The sequence below is a fragment of the Marmota marmota genome, unplaced genomic scaffold (assembly GCF_001458135.2).
Source record: "Marmota marmota marmota unplaced genomic scaffold, marMar, whole genome shotgun sequence".
Classification (NCBI taxonomy): Eukaryota; Metazoa; Chordata; class Mammalia; order Rodentia; family Sciuridae; genus Marmota; species Marmota marmota.
In genome coordinates, this window is record NW_026000093.1 from 24,760,866 (window position 1) to 24,787,540 (window position 26,675).

Sequence of the window (26,675 nt, forward strand, 5' to 3'; positions counted from 1 at the left end):
AAAAAAAAAAAAAAAAAAAAAAAAAAAAAAAAAAAAGAAATATCTAAAGATGGAAAGCTTAAAGTTTATGTCCTGTTACAGTAAACACAAAATTTATGACAGTTGTTACACGGTAAGAGTTGAGAAGGTGTTCCCAGGTATTTTACTATTAAGCTTCACAATATGTACATGCTATGTGTATTCTTAGGTATAAATAAAATACCCAAAAATGAAATAATCTAAAAGTATTGTTGTTATGCTAAATAACTTTTTTTTAACAATGTAACTTTTTTTCCCAATTTATTATAGACGTCGATGGACCTTTATTTTATTCATTTATTTTTATGTGGTGCTGAGACTAGAACCCAGTGCCTCACACATGCTAGGTAAGAGCTCTACCACTGAGCCACAACCTCAGCACCTTAAATAACTTTTATTTTTTTTAAAGAAAAAATTGGACTGAATAATTTAGCTGAATATTTCATGATTTTGAGAATGACTGATATTTTTATTATTACCTGGTATTCCTGAATTTCAATAATAGCATATGAAAATTGAGTTTACTAACATGATCTTCAACACATAATGCTAATGTGAGGTTCTTGAAATACTATACCACCTATTTGTGATGAGTAACAGGAGAACTGGGCTGCACAATCAGAGGACTACTAGATTCTCAGTCTACCTTTGCAGTTGGGATCCTAAAGATATTTTGTAACCTTTCTACCTTTCCTTGGATTTGTTTTATCCATCTGTGAAAGTAGAATATGGGTCTCTAATGTTCTTTTTGGTTTAAAAATAGCATTTGTGCCACTCTCTGTATCTCAATGTTTATTGTCACATTCTATACTAATTCCTTATATCCCTGAGCAATCAGAGGAAACAGTGAAGGGCTGTGCTAGAATCATAGTGATAATTTTATCTTTACCTGGGTTTTACAGCTCTCCAATTACAGCTAGTGCAGCCATTCCCTGCTATGACTTGTGGCTGATTCCAGTTATCCTCTTAGATAGATCTGGGGTGGATTTTCCTTTATTTTGATGACCCTCTTATGACAACTGTGCCTTGTCAATCCATTCCCATCTCAAGATGTCTTGGAATGTGTAAGCCTTCATTTCTCTTGATTTATATGCAGCTAGAAAATCAGTTATTCCCCCATCCTCTTGAATTTTCACTCCAAAGATCCTTATGGGAAGGGGCTACTGGTGGTAGCCCCTTGACACTCCTAACCAGTGAGACCATACCACAAATGCATCAATTAGCCATTGCCATGATGAAGTTGTGTAAAAATCCTCAAACTCAGCAGCTTATAACAGCAAGCATTTGGCTTTTGCATTCATTTGTCTGCTTTGGACTATAGATCTGTTGGTCTTGGCTCTACTCAATGCCTTTATGATCTTTTGAGGTCAAAGGTTATTTTGAGCATATTCTTTTCATGGAAGATCATTGGAGTGCAAGGAGCCAAACCAAATCATACCAACACTGCATGGCCTTTCCTTCAGTCTTGTCTACTAACATGCCATCTACTACAGCAAGTCTTATAGCAAGTCTCCACATTAATGGATGGAGGAAGCGGGAAGAGCGAAGGAGGGGAAGGGAAGGACAGAGGAGAACAAACATGTGCATAAGTGCGGAATATTCTCTCCTTAGTCTAATACAGGTTATTGCCAGAAGCATTTTGGATTTTTGGCTTCTTTTTGTGTTTTTGGACTATTTATATAAGCTTAAAACAGTTGAGCATGCCTAATATGAAAACACAAAATCCAAAACACTTCCTTGTGTGAAAAGTTTTGAGTGCTGATACTCAGAATATTTCAGATTTTTAGATCAGGGATGCTCACCTCCTATTTTGTAAGGTGACCTAAGTAAATGATCAAATGAGAACAATAATTCAATATTCCCCAAGAAACCCTCAAACTAAAATGAAAGAAACTCTACCTCAGTATAATACAAAATCAAAAATAGAAAGCAAAAAAAAAAAATGTGCTTAGAGCAAATAAAGAAAACTTCTACCTTTTTTTTTTTTCCTACTGAGCTTAGTTGTAACATTTCACCTGGTTTCACTTCATTAGTTTGAGTTATGAACCATCACTAAGATCTTAGAAATCAATTTAGTCTCCCTTAATTTACCAACACTTCAGAGGGAATGTATGTTCGGACATGTTTATATCAGCTAGATAATCTAGACAGCACAAATAAAACAACGTTCTTCTGCCATGTTGACAACAGATTGGAGAAAATAATCTAAAAAGTATGGTGAATTTGAGATCCAATGATGTCAGCTAGATGGGGTGTGGTAGGAAGAGCTCAAACTTCAAAACCAGACAGGGCTGGTTCTGAGTTCTGGCCCCTGAAGATTGCCAGCACTAAACAACTTGCTAGGATTCTCTGAGATTCAAGTCCTTGCCTATAAAATGGAGATATTGTCATCTCTGAGATATTTTGTAAGGATCTCTGAGTAGGAATAGAAACTGCTTAATATAATATCTGATATTTGACTCTCAAGGAGTTGCAGCTATCATTCTGGAAGCATTTTAAGATACTCTGAGGAGTATTTTAGACTTTCCTGGATGTCTCTTAAAACATAATTTCTTTCTTCTCAGATGATGAAGGTGTAATTTCACTTGAAAATAGGATGATTTTCTCTTAGGAACTCTTTAAAATCTATGATTCAATGATTCCAAAAAAGAACATTATTTATTCATTTAGAAAACCATTTGCCACACTGCTGCATACTTTCAGATGTGCAAAATAAAGGGATACCAGCTGGTTGCTTTATTTTCAAACAACTACAAAGGAAATAGTAGAATTTTGGCTTCTTGGAATTTTCCTTTGAAAATTTTCACAACCATGTGTGGTTGGAATCTGGCATTTATCTTTTGCTTCCACTCTGGAAATTTATACAGCTCTCTAGCATTTGGTTTGGGTCACATAACTTTTCAATTCTTGATCAGTCTTCCACTTGCATAATTTCCTTCCAGTGTGAAAAACCCATATGCCATAGTATGTCTACACAGCAAGACTCTGGGCATAGTAATTATCTTTGGATCAGAGAGAGGACACAGCCCAACCATTCATGAGTAAGAAGGAAACAAAACACTTACACAAGAGATTTTTTTTTTTTATGTGAATGACGAAGGCTGAGTGTATCGGATGTAATCTAAGTGAATTTTGTAACCATTTGACTTTATAAGCACAATAAAATATATCTTACACAACTCACATACAGAAAAATTTACTAGTTTCCAAGTGGTCAGATGAGTCTGCCAAATTTTAAGTCCTTTCAAAATTTATGTTTTAAGGACTTTCAAGATCAACTTTTTAAGAGCATGTAGGTGATGAGAATTAATGCCAGACATTTATTTCTTTGCTGTGTCAGTCCTTTATTGCATACAATATAACAGCCCTGTCTATACTTTGAGAAAAAATGTGATTCTGGGGAGAACTTTATATGGACCGTATATTTCTGAAGAATTTTTTTAAATTTTGGCATAAAAAAAACAACCTCTACTTACTTTACTGGAAGTTTTCTTGGTTCTCTTGCCTATTTCTTGACCATAGCTTTCCCAAAGCTAAATATCATATTTTTTTGGTCTTCTTTTAGAATTTTATAATCTGCTATTCCACAGCCTCCTTAGTCTCTGATCCTTATAGCCTTACTCTGGACATTGACCTTTTCCCTGACTAGAGAAACAGGACCTGCTCTAACTACCTTATTGTTTTGTGAGTCAACAGACTTATTTTGTTTGACTTGATTGATAGCCTGATTTGTAGGACACTGTGGCTCCAACATTTGCTTACCTGCCATTCATCCTTCTATCCATTCATCCATCCATCTTGTCAACTAGTATTTAGAATTCCAGCTGTGTGCCAGACATTCCTCTGCACCCCTAATATAGGCAAGGAGAGAGACAAGAAAACCAGCAAATGCCACCAGTTTTTGGATTCGGATTCTTCTATTTACTAGTGTGTCACTTTGAGCAAGTTCCTTGAACTCTCTGCTCTCAGTTTCCTTGTCTCTAAAAGTTATAACATTAATAGTTCTCTGTTATAGAGCTCATTCAAAGATTAAATAATGCACACATGTATATTGCGTGGAGGATCCATAGATTACCCTGCAAACAATACCAGTCCTGTACTCATAGATCTGTCTAATTACCACACCTGTCCTGGTCCTTTGCTTTCATCAAAATGACCATTCAATGTGATAAAACAAGAAGGAGCAGGAGATATTAAAAAACAGTCATAAACATTATAAAATCCATTAAAAGATAGGGCCATGATAATCTGATTATTGGTTGCAGAATCTTTTTTGATGGACTTTGAAGGTGAAACAGATATTCTAGTTCTGATCAAACAGACACTTTTTATATTGTCTTACATTAAAAAATATGTTATAGGGCTGGTGATGTAGCTCAGTTGGCTGAGTGCTTGCCTTGCATGCATAAGACCCCTGGGTTCAATCCTCAGCACCACACACACACAAACGATGGTATAGATTTACCTGACCTTACCAAAGAAAATAGAGTTGTATAGACATTTCTCCAAAGAAGACATACAAATGTCAATCAAGTATGTGAAAGGATTCTTAACATCATAAGTTGTCTGGAAAGTGCATATCAAATCTACAAAGAGTTATCACTAAATACTGGTTAGGATGGATTATTATTTTAAAAAGACAATGAGGATGCAGAAAAAATTAGAATCTTGCACAATGTTGTGGGAATGTAAAATGATGCATTATAGTGCATGGGCTATGAAAAATAGTGTGGAGATTCCTTAAAATATTAAAAGTAGAACTACCATATGATCCACTATTCCACTTCTGGATGTATATCCAATAGAATTTAAATAAGAATCTTGAAAACACATCCATCCTCCTGTGAATATTGCAGCATGATTCACAGCATCCAAGATATGGCAATAACACAAGTGTCCATTGACAGTTAGAATGGACAAAGAAAATGTGATACATAGACACACAATGGAATTATTCTACAGTGTCTTAGAAAATAAGAAATTTGTGCTATTTATGACAATATGAATGATATGAAATAGTTACAGAAGGAAAAATACTGCATGATTCTACTTACTTGCATTATCTAAGACAATCAAATTTATAGAAGCAGAGATACAATTGTGATTGTTTTTGGTGATTGGAGGAAATGGGAAGTTGCTGTTCATTGGGTCTAACATTTCAGTTTTGCTAGATGAATGATCTGTTTGTAGAGATCTGTTGTACAGTATAGTGCCTGTAGTTAATAATATGGAAGTGTATGCTTAAAATTTTGTTTACAGAGTATCTCATGTTAAGTGTTATTTCCACAAAAATAAAAATGAGACACAATGAAGCTTTGGGGATGCTGGATATATCTATTACCTTGATTGTGGTGGTGATATTACTGATGTGCATGTGTTCAAACTCATCAAACTGTGTGCATTAAATACATTCAGGTCTTATCTATCTACTGTGTCTTGTTGAAACTATTAAAAATTTTGCTCCATTTGATAATGAGGGTTCTTCAAAAAGACTGATTGCTGCTATGGGACTTAGGATACACTCTGGAATGTGCCATGTGTCTTCATGTGAGTTGTCCTCATATACTCACACTTCTTTATCTTATATTTATAGTTTTCTAATAAAGTAACATTTGAACAGTGATAAATTAATATGTGGACTAGGCATATTCCGCCTTTGTAGATTTAAAATAGTTTAAACTAACCAAGATTAGTATTCATGATACAAATGTATTACATCTGTATATACTACACAACAAACTATGACTATATTTCTAACTTAATGAAACTGACAATTATGATGAGGCTGTGCACATAGGACTCAGATATTGAAGACAGTTTCTGTCTTCAAGGAGCTGATCATTTAATGGAAAAGATAGGCCAGAAAATTAATGTTCCTAAATATATTAACACTAAGAGAGTTGCACACAGAGTGTTCAGGAAGAACTGAGAAGGAGCCAAGAGAATATATGCTCATCAGTGTTTTATGGTTATCAATTTGTCTTCTTTGATTTATTGGATGCTGAATAAATATGAGCATTGTAGGTAGCATAGCTAAGTACACATTCAAAGCTAATAAAAATAGTTCTTCACATTACAAAAACGTCATGAGAAAGAGTAGATTGTCATTGGTATTTCTACTTTGTATTTATTTGACAGAGATTTGATTTGCTTTTTTTGAATTTCTGATTTTTATCTTTTTAATTTTTGATGCTGTGTGGCCATAGCCATGGATAGTTGTGTAATTTGAAGTTTGAAATGTTTGAGAAGATGTGTCCTTGGGATGTCTCACTGGAGAAGGGTCTGGGACAATAGGAAGAAAAAAGTGGTAAGAATGGGAAGAATCATCTCTTCTTTTCAGTTTTATAAGAAACCAGTCTTCTTAAATCATAAGCAACCACCACCACGTCTTAAGGAAGGAAAATGTGATTTTTATTTTACCAGAATTGTGTGATTCTCCTCGATTTTTCCTCTTTTGCCAAATCTATTTGGTGTTATTATGAAACTCCATTAATAAGCATTGAAGACTTTCAGAAGGTCATTTTGTTTACACAATGAATGTTTTGTTTAGGATTTAGTGATAGTATTTCAAAGCTTCTTTTTCTCTTCCCAAAACAATTAGTTTGTTAAGGTCTGAAAATATGTTACCACGGTTTGATTCTTTCAATTTAAGTCTATCCTGAAACCTTTTGGACACTGATTTACTTTGTATAGAAAATCAACTCTTTGTTCAAGTACTTCTTTATTAAGTCCATGATATGGTATTTAGGGCAGGAAACTGAAGGATGGATGAGTCACAGTCCTACATTTAATTAGCTTTCCACCACTCAGAACAAAAAAGAAATAGAATGCAACAATATTTGAAATACAGATGATATTTGACAGAGGCTATGATTAGTTTATTCATTAAAAATGTACATCTGCTGTATTCTGAGCATTATGGGTGATTTTGGGGATAGAACTATGAAGAAGGCATAACATCAGAGTTTGGTGATAATGATGGATAGTTATCAAGAAATAAGGAATCTTCATCATGAGCTGGGTATTCAAGAACCAAGGACATAAGACCTTCCTCAAGGAGCTGCAAGGTTAGTGAGGTAGATGGACCAGAAAACAAGCCATGACTTGACTAATTGAGGTACAGGCAGGGCATTACAAAAGGACAAAGACTACTGCCATCATTCTGTCTTCTGATCATAGATTTCCTTACTCTGTTTCATCATATGCTTTATAAATATGAGTGACATTTTGTAGCACAGTTCATATTCATGCTTGAGAAGTGAGTGTTGAGTGTCACAGAGTGCAATGAGAATATAGAGAAAGAAATTATTATTTTCCTTAGTGTTTTCAGCGATGACTTTATGAATTGGGAACCATTTTAGGTGAGTTCTTCATGAAGGACTTGGTAATATTCAGGAGAGGAGGATTCCAGATTGAGGCATTCATGTGAGCTAATGTAGAGAGGCAAAAGGATATAGGGATTTAATACATCCTGAATAGTCTTGCCTGGATAGATTGGAAAGTTTATTAAAAAGTGTTAAGTCAGGTAATGCATTTTCTAAGTGATTTTTCAGGTCTTGAAGGGCCTTGCATGCCTTGATAGGCAGCTCAGGCTTTGAGAACAAGCATCCACAGGACAATGAAGGGAAGACAGGAAGACCTCTGGTACATCAAGGAGGTATCAGAGAAACAAACAGAAAGAGGTGAAAAAGACAAAGCATAGGGAAGCTGAGTAATCTTTTTTCCTAGAAGTTTCACAAATTTGCTTAAAAGCAAGTATAATGTGTACCCATTGCATCCGAACACTCTATTAAGTGTCACTGGGTGAAGAGAGAAAAATTTAAAACTCGAAACACGTAAAGCAGATATATTAACAACTCACAGCAACATAAGCAGTACAAATAAGTGCTGAGATAAAGAACACAATGTGTACAGAAATCACTAAGCCATTCGGAATAGAGTGATTTAGAAGGTGTTTGTTGACAGTCTGATTCTAGACCCTTGCAGTCCATGATGTTTTTGGGGTAAAATTATAGTTCTTTGCAGATTGTTTTAGATAGAGTTCCTTAAAAGTGGATTCTGAGATGGCAAGTGGGTGCAGAAGACTTATCTGGTAATACTTCTGGAAGAAAGAGAATAGAAAGAAAATCTAACCTGTGAGGCATGAGCTCTCAGGACTTGTTTGGTCCTCTGGGGAGCACTGGAGCTAGGCAGATCCTTCAGAGGTAGACCGACTTGAGGTTATTGGATCAGTCCTTCATATCATTGCCTCTAGTTGTTGACAGCTGGGAACCCCTTGGAAGAGTTACAGTCTTGGAGAAAGCAGTTTCCTGCAGCTGGGAACTGTCAGCAAGGTTTAATCCCAAATGAGGCCAAAATGGTAGTGGAAGCTCAATTTCATGTTTAGCAGGGAATCCTAGTTTTTCTACTACAGATTGTAAAATTTTTTTTTGAGATTATTAGGGTGATTATTTTAATTTTAGTATTATAAAGTTATTTCTGATAATAATGTAATGAGTAACTTGTGAAGTGGTAGATGTTGATAAGTGAAATCAATCTGGAGGCTATTGTAAATTAAATAGATAAGGCCCAATTCAAACCTGTTCAAAGTTTCCCCAGATCTCCCAATCAGAACAATCATTCTTTTTAAAAATTTTTATTTATTCTAATTTGTTTTATATGACAGCAGAATGCATTACAATTCATATTATATATAGAGAGAAGAATTTTTCATATCTCTGGTTATACACAAAGTAGAGAACATCCATTTTTGCTACTATTCATTCATACTCTTCATCTTTATCTCAGCTCCAATCACAACCTGATTGGTGTCCTGAGTGATTGATTCTGTGTCTGTCTCTCTGTAGACTGTGAATTCCTTTGAAGCAGGAGACATATGTCTATATCTGTATTTGACAAAGGAACAACATTGAGCCATAAGTAGAATCAGCATTTGATAAAAGTAAAGCTGTGAAAATAAAGAGAATGACATTGATGGAGATGACAATGAAGAGGTAAAATGCAAAAACACCTCTTGAGGCTATGGCAATACTTCCATAAGGTAGATATTATTTGCACATCAAATACTGAAATGCAACTAGGATCCACTTATGCTTGTACCCTTATTTAGTACATTTTCTTGGGATATTTGGTGAAACAATTTCCCTCTTTATGAAAGTTTCTTCAAAATTTGCTTTCCCAATTTATTTATTTATTTTATTGGTTCTTTTTAATTGTACATGACAGTAGAATCCATTTTGTTGTAATTATACATTCATGGATTATATTTTTTTTCTAATTCAGACCCCAATATCTCTCCTTCTTGTTTTCCCAATGTAAGAGAGAACATAATTTGCAAATCATTTCTACCCTTTCAACTCATGATGCTTTGTAACAGGCCTACCTAACACTTTAAAGTTCAGGTATCATTTCTACCTTAGTAAAACTTTGATTTTGTAAAATGCTTTTGAGCCCATATTCCAAATAAGTGCCCCGTATTTTTTTGCCAACTCTGTCTAGGTTGTATGACCCCAGAAGTTGTCAAGACTTCCTGAAAGTCAAGAGTGAAAGTATTTTCAGGGTAAGATTTGGTCAAAATATATCTTGGAAATGTGAGAAAGCCTTTGATTCAAATGGCTGAAGTTTTCCGAAGCTAAGAAGGAGGCTATTTTATCCATGGAAAAAAAAAAAAGAAAGAATAGAAAAGAAAAAACAAGCCATTATAATGGAGGCAGAAGAATGGGGAGACAGCTTCAAAAAATACATATGGACAAGCCGAATGTAACTCAATATCCCTATGTTTTATTCTTCTCTCAGTAAAATTGAAATAACATTCATTCCTCCTGCAACCAGTTCAAGGGGATGATATAAGGATACAATTAAGTAGAAATAGTTTCTACATTGTAAAATGTTATGTAAGTCTTAGTTTGTATAATATTTATCCAAATTTTTTGTTTTTGTAGTAGCTCATATTTAGGGCAATGCACCTAAATACTAGAAAACATTGTTTTGTCTTTGGTTAGTTATAATGATAGCTAAAATTCGTTATAATGATAGCTTTCACTCTTAAGTGTCACTGTGCTAAAAATAATCACATTAAATTTTTCTGACAACCCTATGATGAAGGCAAACTTATTCTGCCCATTTTATAAATGAGGGAAATAAGTACATATAAAAAATAAAATGAGCTTCAAATATCTAAGTGACGATGATATTTGTATGACAGTAGAGCTCAAACTAATGGTCACCAAATTTCTATGTTTCTGCATGTAGAGAAAGAGTGATGGAATGGTTAAATTGTGAGCATGTATTGTGTTTTGCCTGTGTCTGTGCATGGATGTCATATGCAGAGGAACACATATGTAAATGTCTATAACAGGGAGATTTATTCACCAGGGAAGTATACTGCTCCAGGTATTGAAAACATACGTAACTAAAGACAATAAACATCCAGCCAAACCTTCTTCCATTTGCAATAGTTAAGCTTGAAAACCACCTAAATGTAAAACACAATGCATTGTGCTATAAAGCAGTGTGATCTTATATAACATGAGGCACAGATGTATTTCAAATTTTCTGATGGCCATGTTAAAAGAAGAACAAGAAAAGGGTGAAATTAATTTAATAACAATATTAAACATATCAAATGATATCATTCTTTATTTCCTTTTCAGATCCAAGGAAACAGAATTTATATAAAAATTGAATCACTGACCAATTTGACAAAATCAAGGCTGAATTCTCAATTTTTAAAGTTTTTACGTTTTATATTGATGTGCTGCTTTGGGAAATCTACACTGATACTTCATTAGCCTGATGGTGGAGGGTTCTCATTTCTGGGATGTTTGGTTGCGTTTTGCCTACAATCTGTGATGAAAAATAATGAATTTCTATTAAAGGTTTTCCCAGAATTATATTTCTATTTAGTCTATTATTGTATCTTTTGTAGTGATATGATTCACTCAACCAAATTTCAAAGCAAAGTGATATTTATTAATTATTCAAAATCAACAAATATGTATAGATTGTCTGTTATATGCCAGCTATAGATATAATTACAAAATAGTTCTTTTATAGGTAGAGCTAATAGTCAAGACTAAAGGTAGACAAATAAACAAGTGTATAATAAAATATGTTAGTATTGATTTGTGTTTATGATTCTATGCACAGATACACTATATGGGCACTTTCCCCTCCCCAATCTTTACTTATTTCAAACCTACTAGACAAGAGAACAAGACACTGTTGCTTAGAGGATAGACAGAATAGTAGCCATTGCCTGCAAATCATTCATTTCTCTTTTTCAAGATTTGTTGAATGAGAAATTGTCAAATATTTAGAGTCTTTTGTAAACTTCTTTAGGGATTGTTTTCAGTTTTCAAATATTTAAAACATAGAGTGATGAAATTTAAGTATCAAATAGTTTGTATTTCATTATCAACTTTTAAGTTTGTTCCTCAAAGTGAATATTAGAACTTTATAAGTCTGTATTAAATACTGGCTATTTTTGCTAGCCATCTTCAAGCACCATGTCTATTTGAAAAGAATCCTTCACTGTGTGGGGTTTGGAAGTCAAATGGAATATTTCTTTTCTACACTGTTAGGCAGCCAGGGTTTGGAAATAAGATCTAGTCTTTACCAGCATAGAATCCAGTGGCTCCGTAGAAGGTGTCTATTGGTGATGGCACCAATGGCAGCAACCTAGCTAGACTCAGCCTAGCTAGATGCACTGTCTAGATGTAACCTTGGTTTCTTTCTTACCTATCATGCCTCTCTGTTTTTTTGTCATTTTCTGAGTTTGATTCTCCAGCATTTCTATTGATTCTATGAAATACTACTAATCTGCCCGTTAATTTTATTTTCGAGTCAATTAGCCAAAGTCAGTTTTAGACATTGTATTAGTCAGCTTTTAATTGCTGTGATGGATACTTAAAAAACAAAATAGAGAAAGGAAGTTTATTTTAGCTCATGATTTTCATGGTCAAACTTAGTCCCTGGTTAACTGGCTCCAAAGCAGAAACATCATGGTAGAGGGTGTGGCAGAAGAAAGCTTCTCAGTTTATGGCAGCTAAGAGGCAGAGAGAGGGAGGGGAATTAACCAGGAATACGATGTCACCTCCTTAGTGACCAGCTTCCTCCAACCATGCCTCACCTACCTACAGTTTCACCTCCCAGTAGCCCATTTATCTATCAATGGATTAATCCACTAATGATCTAAGAGCTCTCATGATCCAATTGCTTCCCTAATGTTCCACCTCTGAACATTGCTGCACTGGGTACTAAGCATTTAACACATGAGTATTTGGGAAACATTTCATATCTGAACCATAACAAGTGTTTACAAGTAAGTTTCTGACTTGTATAGCAATTAGTACCAGGTCACTGGCCTTTAAGCCCAGGGAGATATAAATTTAATCTCTGGTTAAACTGGGATTGAAGACAGCAAAAATCCAGTTAGTACCTAATGAATGTCTTATATTCTATGACACACAATGACAAACCAATGAATTCCCAGCTGTGTTAATTGTTAATGAGATTTCCATTAAAGGCAAATCTTTGAGGCAATCATTGATATAATAGCAGAATAGAATAAGGTTATACAACTTCAAGGATGCAAGGAAGAGTGTTTTCTTCTAATGAAACCATGTAACGATAATGGAGGGAGACCCTCATTGTTATACAAAATTACATATAAGAGGTTGTGAGGGGAATGGGAAAATNGGAAGAGTATGTCTTGTCCCTAGCCTCTTCTCCTTCTTCTCCTCCTCCTCCTCCTCCTCCTTCTTCTTCTTCTCTCTCTCTCTCCTTCCTGGATTCTGTGAAGTGAGCAGCTCTGGTCAACCATGCTGTCTCTACCTTGATGTTCTGTTTCACCACAGGCTCATAACAATTGGACCAGCTGACTGTGAACTGAAACCTCTGAAACCATGAGCCCAAATAAATCTTTCTTTTTTAAATTGATTCTCTCAGGTATTTTGTGAAAGCACCTGAAATCAAATACTATAGTTTGGTCATCAAGGATGAATAAAATTTCTCCTAGACTTTGGAATTTGAGAAAGGTGTGGATGGAAGTCAAATGATCTCTTTGAGGGCCCTTCTCATACTACCATGTCTCTGGTAAAATTTGAGAGAAACCTTATACAACCTCATATAATAGAGATAACACAGAGTTAAGCTTTCTTAGGAATACAGATGTGTATTTCCAAGAGAATGAGAAACTTCAACCAGTGCCACCTGATTAAGAAAATTTGATATCTTGGGCTTGGAACAATTTATTAATTTGTCAAGACTATGGATTGTCTACTTTCTGAGAAGAGAAAATATATTCTGGATTATAAAAGGAATATTTAAATTGAGTAGGTGATAACTTTCTTTGAGAAAAAATGGTAGGAAGGGAGCATGTAGGTGAGAGGCAAACCAAGAAGTAGATATTTGTTAATTTTTCCTGTGAAGTTTTTATATTAATTTAGGTTGATTTCCTAATAATTATTTGTGCTTGGCTGAAGCCTCAATGCGTGGGACATAGCAGAAATCAGAGCTCCTTTTCCCACTAAGGAGGCCTTATGGAGATAAATTATTTCTTTCTTTACTTCTTGGCAAAGAGGGCACTGGCCTGTGATCAACGCTTGGTGGCTCCCCTGGGGACAATGTATTTTGAGGAAGTGACCCAGGGATGTATAATGGTTGCCTCACTGAAGTCCTCTGTGTGCCAAGGATAGATGGACTCTTTCCAATCACAATCTACAGAGGAATAAAACTCTGGTTTCCTAGGAGGTATAGGGAGGGCAATAATTATCTGTGTGAGATCAGGACAAGTTCTTTTCTCTGTAAACTTCCATTCTTCTTTTCACCACTGAGCTTCACTCCGTTCTCTTTCCTCTGAATCTGGTAACTTCCAGCTTCTTGGGATTTCTGTAGGGCGAATCAACTTTATTTGGGGGGATATCCCATAATTCAGATTATTGCATATGAGATTATAGCTCTCTCACTTGGCTACCTTGGTAATCACTGCTATACTTCTCATCTTCCAAAGCTTGGTTGAAGTGTTCCATCCACCTGAGGTCTCCTATGTGCTTTGCCTCTTTGACTTGATGAACTTTAAATTGCTTTAATGCAATTTTGGAAGAACTTCAGGCGGCAGAGGAAATAGGTACTCCTTGTTAATGTTCCATGTTTTACATTGTTGTTCTCACAGATAATCCTCTTTCAATGCTTAGGAAAATCAGGGCAGGATGCTTAGGTTGTCAATATGTACCCAGGAGTTGACAGGATCACTGTGCTCTCAAGTGCAGAACCAGATCAGTACTTAAATGCTTCCTAATGATGATGTAGCCTCCTTTCTTTCTGTTTTGGTGGGAAGATGTCAGCATCAACAGGGCTACTTTTGCGCTGAAGTTTAATTGACTACATTAACATCTGTCCCAATTTTGATTTATAATTTAGACAATATTCTAAGAAAATCCAGTATAGAGACATGCCAAAAGTTTCATAGGAAAAATTATCTAATTGGGTTTTTATGTTTTCTGTAACCTACTCAGTAAAAATACTTTTGCAGACACTTTTCTCCCTAATAAAATTAAAAGAACTTAATATTCTTCCGTATGTTTCAAGTTGAAGGTTTATGTGCTAACCTTTTATCTCCACCCTAATCTAAACATCAAAGAACCTCAAAAGTTGTACAGGACCCGCAATTTCAGATATTTTCATGTTAAGACTAGGACTTGTTTGTTTCCAAATACCACTACCCTGGTTGAATCTGTGGCCTCTCCACGGCCTGGACTGTTTCCTCTTGGGGATTCTGCCCAAGACTCTGATCTTTCTATAGTTGGCCTATGAGATTTGAAAGGGAAACAGCTTTAGTAAAACATAGAGACGGTGCCTGTAGTCAAGGGATACGACCTCAGGCAGCAAGAAAGGGGGAAAGAAAAGACCATGTCAGATTTTATTTCCAAGAAAAGCTGGTTGCTGTTTTGATAACAGTAATGTCCCTTTAGTTCAAAGTTACCAGCTATCAAAACAAGTTACAGTCCATAGCAGACGAACTCCTTTCCATTACAGAGAAGCAAATCATAGTGCAATTGAGTCCAAATAAAAATAGATTTATAGAGAAAACGAGGCCCATGAAGAGCAAGCAGAAACCAGCAAAAATCTAAGCTTCTTAAATGTTCAGGGGGGTGAAAAATCTTACTATAGAGTTTGTATATCCCTAGTAGTAAGTAATCATTAGAAAAATTGTACTAAAAGTAATTGAAATTCTAAGATATTGATACACCAAAAAGGGCAACAGAAAGGAATAACCTATCAAAGCAAAATACAGGATGGCTCCATCACATGTGTTAATGGTTCAGCCAAGCTGCTCTGTTCTGCACTTGGTATGAGGTTTGAGCAGGAAGTATTATTGTCTGGCATAAGAGCCAGGGCAGGATCCAGCTTGAACCTCCAAGTTATTTCACAAGGAAATATGAAATTGCAGAACCATGTGGGTGGGCAATAGACTTGACCTGACTCTCATTTATTAAATAAACACAGACTTGAGTACTTGTACTTCTGAGAGTATTAGCAGGGGCATTGCCAAGCTATAGCACTTGGGTGAGATGGCATTTGATCCCATCATCAATCTCCATGAGCAAGCCCCTCCAAGTCACCCCTCATAAATTTATAATCTAAGTAATCTCAGTAAAATCGAGTGTGCTTGCTCTGTAATGTAGACTGAAGACAAATCAATTAGCTTCTACTTCCAAAACCCTTTTCACCACTAAGTTCTTACTATAGAGAAATTCAGGAGCTGCCACCACACTAAGTTTTAGTCCAATTCCTGGGATTATATGAAATGTTGGTTCTTGCAGAAGCTGAGGACAAGGGGTGTCCTTGCTCTGCAGAACTTTTGTATTCTTGTTACATTTGCTGGCAGCTGTAGCAGGTAAAGCAAACCATATTGTTTGTGTAGCATAAAAGATGACTTCTTAAAGATGTGCAGACAGCAAAATCCATGCTTAAGCAATTGTAAAAACAAGAAAAACCTGAAAACAATTAGTAATCTATTTATACATGTAAAAGTGGAAAATGGTTTTTTAGTGTATGGACTGGACAGCTCTCTGAAAATTTTTCTTCACAAGCTTCTTGGCAGGGAGGGTATCCTGGTTCTAGGCAGAGAGAAAATCATAAGGGGAGAATTTACGAATACAGAAAATGGATGCACATGAGTGAGGCATTCCCATATTAAGTCAAGACATTTTTCTGAATGTTTTTGACAGAACCAAACAGAAAGAGCACCACATAACTTTCTCATCACAGCACACTTTGGTTGCATTTTCTAATTGTGGTTTGTGTCATTGTAACCAGTGAAAATTCAATACTTATAAAATTACTATGCTCTAAGCCAATGAATTTCCAATCACTGTTTGAATCAGAGAACTTGTAAATTAAAATTTGCCCCCGTGTAGATATTTTATTTTTCATCTTAAAGCCCTTATCAGGTGATGGAAGTATGTGAAAGGCATTCTGCTGTTAAATAGAATCATGGTATTTGAGGTTGAATAGAATCTTAAAATCCATGGAGTCTAACTGCCCTGCCTGCCCTGGAGAGGCTCAAAGTCTTTTTCATAATATACCCATGCTGACACAGTGATGGCCACTGTTATAAATAAAACATCTGAAAAAATTAAAAACAAACATTCAAGCAATTAGAATTGTGTTGATGTGGTAGAGTCTAAAAAGTTTGAAGAAAGCTACAGGCTTAGATAGGGTAGTTATTGAAAATGCTATTACTTTAGATAATGTTGTAACTAGTTTCCTAACTTTGTATCCTCATGGTATGTAATTGTTTTGAGTCTTTGTGTTAGTTTGTTTGTTGTAGCTGTAACTGGGGCTATTAGACTACATTTTCATGAACCTTTTCTTAGTTGAGCAAAAACTCTGGCCAGATGCAACTGCAATTTTTGGGTATATGAGCCATTGTCTACTTATTCAGCCTTGTCTGCAATTTTATATTAAACCATTGAGTGGACATTGCTTCTTATAGAAGATAGAGGTTGGCCTGAAAGACATCAGGGTAGAGTGGACAATTTGTGTGTGTGTGTGTGTGTGTGTGTGTGTGTGTGTGTGAACCTAGCAATCCATACTTTAAGATAATGTGAAAAAAATTAACTGGTGACAATGATGAATTAACTAGGCAGAAGGTTCTATACAGATCTGAAAAGAGCTAGGAGGACCCAGAAGTCTCCCTTAATGTTCTTCTTGACTGTGGACATGTTCATGATGCAAACAGCAAAGAGAATGTCCCTTGGGATATGAGATGAAAGTACTTTGTTTAGGTTCCCAATGGAAATAGAAAGCCCCCCAAAAGTGAAAACATGTGGGAGACCAAGGGAAATTTTTTAGCAGAGAGACTTTGCCTCTTGGTCCATGAAACATTTTGCTCCAGGGGACATGTTCCACCGTAAATTTTATGAAGAGACCCCGTGATCTGGCACCACCAGTTGGCATTTAGCTGAGCCCACTCACAGGATCTCAGTCTTCCCTGCCAAGGGAGTCATCATCCGAATGGGAAAACCTTTGCAAAATTTTCCCTTAATCTTACAAGAATGACTAATTTTAGATGTATCACAAGGAAGTGTTTTGATCCAAACACAGTTCCTAGAAATAGTGGGGCATTCCAGTCCAACAGATGAAAACCTTCCTCACAAGAACCAAACCAGCATGTTCTGGCAACATGTCAATGAGCCCAAACTGCCTGCTTTCCAGAGGATTAGAAGGAGATGGGCTTCTCAAAGAGTTGGTAACTCCCAGATCTCTGTGTGTATTGTCTTGTTGGTGGAATATTTACAGCACAATTTCAATCCCAAGAGGTCTCGTCCCATCACTTTTGGACTCCCCTTTTCTACAGCTTTCACTTGTTAAGTAAAAGCACATTTTATCATTTATCTTAACAGAGCTTAGTTGAACACTTAGATGAATTATGTAATTGTGACAACATAAAATGCAACTTTTGGATTATATAATTATGTCTATTTAATGTGTTGGTGAATTCTTTAAAAAATTAAAATTTAAAAATTTACATTTAAATTTAAAAAGCATATGGCATATTGGGAAGTTCATTGATCTGAAGATGGAAGACTGAGTCTTTGTGTCTTTTCCAATGACTAATTTGAGTCAGCAGCTTCATCTTTTTATGTATTCATCTTTACAATGAGAGAATTGGCCTAATTAATTCATAATTTCTTTCCAGACTTACAATCCTTTGGTTCTGTGAATATAACATGCTCCTTTCCCTCTTGCCAAAAACCATCAGCAATATAAAGTATTGTTTGCTCAGTGCCAAATGAGCATATTTGATTAAGGGAGAGAGATCCATTCTAGCTAGCATAGAAAGAGATATTCATAGAGGTTATATGATCTGCACTTGCACTTGAAAAGTGGCCAGGATTGGCACTTGCAAAGCACCTAAGGAATTTGAGTGTGGAAATATTAACGTATTGAGGTATGCTGAGACTTCAGGAAGTAGACCAAATGGTATCATGAAGCTAGGAAAAGCCAACATAGAGTTTAGGGACCAAATTATGGAAGGTTTTTAGTGCTTAAATATATGTCATTTACCTAAACTATAGACAACACACAACCTGTTCTTTTGTGTGTTTGGAGTCAAGTGAATGGGGCAGTTACATGGGGAAAAGATTTTAGAAAAGAAAAAAAATTGTTACTACTTTCTCATCTATAATTTTGTTTTCTCCTAACAGCATGGAGAAATAAGAATTGGTTAAGTTTTTGCCACATCCCCAGCCCTATTTTGTACTTTATTTGTAGAAAGGGTCTCACTGAGTTGCTTAGTGCCTTGCCAAAGTTGCTAAGGCTGGCTTTGAACTCATGATCCTCCTGCCTCAGCCTCTGGAGCTGCTGGGATTACAGGCGATTATAGTTATGTGCCACCATGCCTGGCAATAATTGATTGGTTTTTATTCCGTGTCAGAATACAACATTGAGGCAAAGTTTGAGGATCTCTCAAACATCTACATGAGATAAAATTTCCTTGTTTTACTGTTTAACCCAGTTTATCTGAATAATTAAATATGAACCTTGGGATCTGTTCCTGTGTCACATATTGTTTAGAAGTTATTTATTTATTCCTCAAGTATTTGACATGTCCTGTGGTTTAAGGGCTCAGGTTGAGCTTTTTGAATAAGAAAGACATATCTTTCACTTTCTGAAACTTTCTGTGAATTTACTTCTCTGGCTTCGTGTTTTTTCATAACATTTTTACATGGGTTTTGCATATTTTCTTGGCAATGGTAAACAAAAACTCTGGAGTACACAAACACATAGTTTCAGTTATCAGAAATTCTTCTTTCCCTGAGGGAAAAGTTTGTAGCCAACACCATTCCATTATCACTTGTGTTACCAAGTCCTCAATGTTCATAAAGATGAATTCCAAGTATGTCACATTAAGTAGTGGTTTGTTAACTTAAACCATTTTGTTTATATGCATTAGTCTTCCCAGAGTATACAGATCTGAACTTTAGAAAATCCTGTAGTGTCTGGGGGGCAAAGGATAAGGGAGTGAGCAATCATGATGAAGGAAAGGAACCAGCAAGGTTGAGGAAGCTCAATAAAGAAGATGAAGATGGATTCTCCCAGACTCACTAGACTGGTAATTCATCTTCAGGAAAGGTAAAAATTCTTTATAAGTCCCTTTGTAATCTTCATTCTATTGTAAGCTCCTCTGACATTTTTATTTTAAACTGATTTTTATTTTATAAAATGTAAGAAAACTTGAAATACTACAATGGGATATGGTTGCTCTTAGGGATGATCTGGGTATCCCAGTTTTCAGTAAGTAATAAAGAAGGACTGAGCTTTTTAAATTTAGAGATTTTAACATTATAAGGTACTAAAAAGCTATTATAAAATTTAGTATGTTTATTTTTGAGTAGTGTGGTGGAGACTTTTTTTTGTATCAATAGTCCCTGGATTATATAAACATAACAATTCTAGGCCTAGAAATTATTGTGAAGGCTTGTCTGGGCTTTCAAGGACATTTTTGAAGACTCTTCTTTTGTAGTTTATACAAAATCTGGGAGATGATCCAGTATATCTTTGTAATCAGTGCTTTCAATCAGGCTTCCTTTACTTGCTTACTAGATTTTCTGACTTATTTTGATCATCAGGGAACTGTGTAAATCATACATTGAATTATCAATATTATCAGATAAGATTGAACTGGGTCAGAATTATTACTCCTGATGACTCCTTCACATATGGGCAAGCTATGTCTCACGTTCTGACTTAAACCACCCTATGTCTGTCTTAATGTTGCCCATGGACTGGTTGTTATTCCAATGTCTTTAGGACTCAGTGGTGATTCTTTTTTTTTTTTTTGGTACCAGGGATTAAACCCAGGGGTGCTTTACCACTGAGCAACACCCCCAGCTCTTTTTTTAATATTTAGAAACAGGGTCTAAGTTGCTATGTGCCTTGCTAGTCTGTTGAGGCTGGCTTTGAACTCACGATTCTCCTGTCTCAGCCTCCTGAGCTGCTGGGATTACAAATCTGTGCCACTACGCCCGGCTTCAGTGGTGATTCTTATTTATGACATTATCTCCTTTCTCGTCTTAATAAAAATCTATCACCCATGTTTACTTTGTATTTTTAAATATCTAAGTGCATTGGCAAAGTGAAGTATAAAAATATACACAGCCTCCTCTGGAAAGTTTCTCTGGCCCACATTCTGGGTTAGATTTCTTATGTCACACCCTTTCTTTGTTCCCTGTGCACATGTATTAGCACTTTGTCCACGTATAATAATGTAAATTTTACCTCCTCTACTAGATGCAATAAAAATGAAGGGGCACTACATTGTTTTTTGTTATATACTCATGCCCTAACATAATGTCTGATATGTGTAGGAGGTTCTCAATTATTGTACTGAATGAATGAGTAAAATTTCAGTTAGATTTTACATTACAGTAGGCGCTTGATAAATGTTTTGTTGAAAAATGTTTCAACTTGGTATATAAGACCTTTTCTCAAGGAGGGTTTTGAGAAACAGTAATGGAAATTTTAGTCATGGTGACAGCTCCGTGGGGGAAATATTGCCTGCTCAGCATTTACATACAGCCATTCCTAGTTTCCAATAACAATACAGGCTTTTCCTCCCAAATGTGGTATTGGGTCAGTAAGAGCTCGCAGGGCTTACTTTATTCCAGACCACGTTAATTTCCCCTCACATTTGTACATTGCTAACCAAACGGGGTAATGGCTGGATTTTATAGGAAATTAAAAGGGTAAAATTAATCTCCTTTTGCTCCTTAAGATTTAAAATGCCTTAGGTTAAATTAAAGCGGAAATTATAACTGTAGATATAAGCTGGTTTGGGTGTAGAACAACCCTGTGATGGAAATTGGCTGCACTCCTGTAGATGCCTCATAAGACGGCACTGAACACATTGCAGAATGCCTGCAGCAGACAGGAACTTCCCCAGAGCCCATCTCAGCCTCACCATCCTCCGTATTGGCACTCTCCACTCTAAGAGGCAGGAGATGGTAGCATTTAAAGAGCAAACTGAAACCAGATCACATGAACTCAAAGGCCACACCCAACACTTACTATTTGGATTTTTCTGGGAAAGTTATCAAATTGCTCTGTGTCTCATTCTCTACCTCTAATATAGGAATCGTGGTAGTTATTTGAAGATTCAATTAGTTAATGCATGTGAAGTATGTAGGAGAGTCTGCCAGAGTAAATGTTCAGTAAGTACTATTTTTATTATGACTAGCATGGAGCATGGAACTTGAACAGTGGTGAAGGCAGACTCTAATCAAATGAAGCAAGCTTGTTTCCAAAGGTTCATCATTTTGCTTGCAGAAATTGAAGATGGGAAAGAACTCCGGTTAATCTGCATTTCTACACTATTTGCATTAGATAATAACTTTTGGAACAGGTAGTGCATTTTACAGTCATTAAGGCAATCTGATATGATCCTATTTATTTTTATTCTCTTGAGTAGACATGAAAATATTGATATACCTCCCAAGTAGATGAGGGAATTAAAGAGAAAAGGTAAGTGATCTGACCAAAATCAAATGGTCCATAACTAGTAGATGGAGGAATAGAATTCAGTTCTGGTATGTGGTCCAAAACTTTTGTATCTCTGGTTACTTTTAAGTTGTTCACCTGAGATCCAAAACTCTTAATTTTTCTCTCTTTATTCTCTTATAAATCTGTTCATTCAAATGTACTTAAGTGCATTCATGGGGTAGATAGAACTATCAAATGATATAACTATCAAACTATATACCATTGAATCTTCTGTCTATGTTTAATAAACAATTAATGAGTTTTAGGCAGTTAGGATATAGAGATGAACAAGACCTCATTCTTGATCTCAAAGAATTCATGCTACAATAGGGAACGCACAAAGGAAAAGTATTAAAATATAGTATGATATATGTTGATACTATAGGGATGCTCATATGCTAAGGGTGTTTAATGTATGAGCACTAACTCAACTCAGAGAGGGAATGGTTAAGACATCTGGGCTGAGGTCACACAGAGTTTAGAAATGAGCCAATATTCATATTAAAGAGCTCAAATGAATCAACACATTTTATGTCAGATGCTGTTCTAAATATTTGTGAATGTGTTAATAATAACTATTGAGGTGATGCTGTAACTTTGAATAATTTTTTTTTAAAAAAACGTATCTTGAATTTGTTTGCTTTTTATTTTCAGTCCATCATTTTTCTAAAAAGTTTGTAACATCCTGTTATAATTTGAATCTTTAATGTTCCCTAATGGCTCCTGCAGGAAAGAATTATTTCCCAACTTGATGTGCTTGGGAAGAGGGGCCTAGTGGGCCTCAGGTTTTAGGTCACTGGGGCATGCCCTTGAATGAGATAAAGGGAGTTTCCTCTACCATGTGCTCCTGCCACTCTGTACTCCCTTGTCACAGGTCCAAAAGCAAAGGCACTGTTTTAGTCAGCTTTTTTTTTTTTTGCTAGTTCTGACCAGAAAGACCTGATAAGAAAATTAGAGGAGAACAATTTTATTTTGACTCATGGTTTCAGAGGATTCATTCATAGTCATCCAATTCTACAGCTTAGTCTATCATGGCAGAAGTCCCCAGTAGAGGAAAGCTTCTCCCCTATGACAGGGTAAGGAAGTAGAGAGAGAGCTCTGCTCACCAAGGACAAAATATAAACCTCCAATCCATGCCGCAGTGAAGTGACCTACCTCCTCCAGCCACACCCTACCTACCTATAGTTAATACCTAGTTAATCCATATGAGTGGATTAATGCACTGATGAGTTTAAAGCTTTCATAATCTAATCAAAATTTGATCTTTTAACATTTTTGCATTGTCCCATGCATGAGTTTTTAGAGACATCACACATCTAAACCATAACAGGGAACAACTGATGAGAGATTGAAAACTCTGTAATCATAAGACAGCATAAACGTCTCCTATTTTAAGTTGATTATCTTAAGGATTTTGTTACAGTCATGAAAAGCTGACTAACATACATTCCAACTGCCCAGCTTCTTCCCAGGTTATCCCAGTAGGAGCTATTTCCCACACAACAACAAGATTTCACTCCTTAAATGATAAAGTGGATTAACTCGTTTGCTTAAAACACTCACTGACTTCTCATTTTATTTAGAAGCCCCAGATTTTCTTCATGGCGTATAAGAACTTAGATGATAAAGCCCGTTCCCAGCTCCTTTCTCTCCCCTTGCCTTATCTTCCTCCCTTCATTCCTTCTTGCCTCTCACCCCTCCTCTCCTTTCTCCTCCTTCCCTCCCTCTCTTCCTTCCTTCCTTCTTTTCATCTCTGTCTCCTTCTTTATCTTATTTTTCTTCTTCTCTTCTCTCATCTCCCACTGATACCTTTTCTACAAGTCATAGTATAGAGTATATAGAATGCTGATACATGTACTAAGTGATTCTTCTAATAAGGAAATGGTTGATGGTCCTGTAGGTTTGGAAAATATAAAGTCAAGAGAAGACAAATTTTCTTTGACGTTGTAGAGACGTCCATGGGCTAGATGTACAATATATCCCCCATTATTCTGTACTCTAAACTTATAACCAAACAATATTATTTTCAAGGTGATTCTTATATGAGCATACTCTTAGTACATGCTCTGGGAAAGGCTCTATCCCAAGGAAAAGCCATATTAAAAAGATCAATCTTAAACTGGGCTCAGAAGTTTAGCAAATTTTATGACCTTCTAAATCTTACCATTTGGAGGAAAAGATGGAGGGAACATAGTCAATAAAAGTTGTGAAATCCCATGAGAGACTCTTTTATCCTCTGAATTGAATAACTATGGTTTCTATCATGTCCTCAAATATGGTTCCAAGGATTGAAATTAAATCACTTTTTCTGAATTAATTAATTCCAATAAGGATTTATCAAGGATCTACTTGCATGAGTCCATGGTTGGAAAACTTTCTTGGCAGAGTACCATCAGGATGAGAGAATTGTAGAATTTTCTTTCCTGTTTTCCAATCAGATAGGGTAGTACTGTATTGATATAAACTTGGGTGGTCCTAACATATTCCCATGAATCAGAAATTATATTTGCCAAATGTTAATCTGTCATAAAGTTAATAATAATAGTGTGTGTGATAAATATAATTTCGTGGATTTCAGCTATTTACAAAAGAGGGGGAAAGGAATCATAAAATTATGCTTTAAAAGTTCATAAAATAAATACAAGTATACAGATATATGAAGTGTATTAACTCTGTATTTAATGGGTAAAGAAGATTGAAAAAAAAACAACTGCCAAGGGGTATCTATAGTTTAACTCTAGTGCAGTTTGGTTCTGTTTTACTGTTTGATTTTCTCTCTTAACCTTTCTGCAACTGTATGTTCTAGAATGTTAGGATTTGAGGACTGGTATGGTTATTCTAGAGCAATTTATCAGCAATAAACAGCTTTCTTTGATGAGCCCTGTTTTTACCTTTTCTATTTTTTCTTGCTATGAAATACATCTTCCCCAGAAATAAAAGGACAAATATGAGTGAAGAAAAGAAACATGCATTTTGGGAAGAATATGTCAAAGGAGAATGCATTCTTTCAACATAAGTGTGGACTAACCATGCATGCATAAAAATCTAGTGACTGCCAACTAAAAGGTAACAGCTATTTAAAAGTTCTTAGCACATTCATAAGTATTTTGATTCCTTGGGTCCATGAGGTAACTAAAGGATGACATACATTAGATTATCAATAGAATATTAGGAAATTTGGTTGAGTTGATGCTGCTTGGCTACACATGCATGCAACAGAGGCAAAGGCATCTTCTATAAACTTGCTTATGGGATATTCAAAATTAGGCTTATATAAGGAACAGGTGAACCTCTTCTTCATCTTGCCACTGTGACCCCATCATGACCTCAAAGATGTTTGGAAAGATCCCATTTCATTTATGATTTGTGAACTGTCTACATTTTGAGCAATTAAACAGATATCATAGTTAGTTACTTGGTTTCTTTCTCATGCACAAATATATATATATATATATATATTTAAATTTCAGAGAAAGGGAGACCTATACTTATTTTTGTTTTGACCAATCTCTTACTTTATAAATGGAGGGTGTAACTCATCCCAAACAAGGATATCTTTTACCAGGAACAAACAGAAAATCATAAAAGCAATTTGCAAGAAACTAATGTGTTGGTCCTGGGAAACAACATTTTCACTTGTCAGGGAAATTAATTGGAAGGATTATAAGTAAGTTCCTTAAAACCTTTGGGCCTCATCTATGAAATGATGTCCTGTATTCATTTCCTAAGGTTGTGTGGTGGCTCAAATTAGAAAATGGATGCAAAATTGATTTGGTTGTAAAGTTTGCTGAGGTCTTAGGTAGGGTGCCTCCAGTAATAGACCCTGAAAAAAGAAATTAAATGCCAATAGTTTTTCAAGGAGAAGATCTCAGGAAGGTTTGGTAAGGTGCTGGGTAAATAAGACCACCACAGAGTGAATTAATAGCATATTACTTCTCTGAACAAATGGGGCTCACAGTCACTGGTGTTTAACCCATCGCAGACTTATGCCACCTGAAAAAGTGAGGAAGCTGGGGGAGTCTCCTGTACCATCATTGGCTGAGGTGACACCTGTCAATGCTCCAGGATTTTTGCCTGGAACTGCACATTGGCCATATGAGGTAAAGAAATTCCCCAGGTAGAGAGACATGGGTGCATTCAGTAGGAAGTTCTAAGAGGGCCCCAAACGGTGAGAACAAAGGGGCATTAAAGGGTATCCCCAGTATCTGATACAATTGGTTATCCTGATACAGAATTGGTATGAAAGCAGGCTTAAATATAGAACTGGACTGTGTCTATAGCTAGTTTATAGCAAAAAGTATAAACTCATGTTTATGTGAATTTATTTATTTTTTTTATTTTTTTTTATTTTTTTTTATTTTTTTAATTTTTTATTGTGGGTTGTTCAAAACATTACAAATTTCTTGACATATCATATTCAACACTTTGATTCAAGTGGGTTATGAACTCCCACCTTCACCCCATACACAGATTGCAGAATCACATCAGTTACACATCCATTGATTTACAAATTGCCATCCTAGTGTCTGTTGTGCTCCGCTGTCTTTCCCATCCTCCACCCTCCCCCCTCCCCAACACACCACTCTCACACTCCCTCTCCCTCCTCCTCC

At 35.8% G+C, this 26,675-nt stretch overlaps 1 long non-coding RNA gene across 1 annotated transcript in view; it reads left to right on the forward strand.

The window, feature by feature from the left end:
• The window catches only part of LOC125610580, a 57,731-nt gene extending 32,415 nt beyond the window's left edge, over positions 1-25,316 (forward strand). The window contains exon 4 of the long non-coding RNA XR_007340583.1: positions 24,997-25,316. This is a non-coding gene — a long non-coding RNA (uncharacterized LOC125610580). The remainder of the gene's footprint in view (positions 1-24,996) is intronic.
• Positions 25,317-26,675: the final 1,359 nt, after the last annotated feature.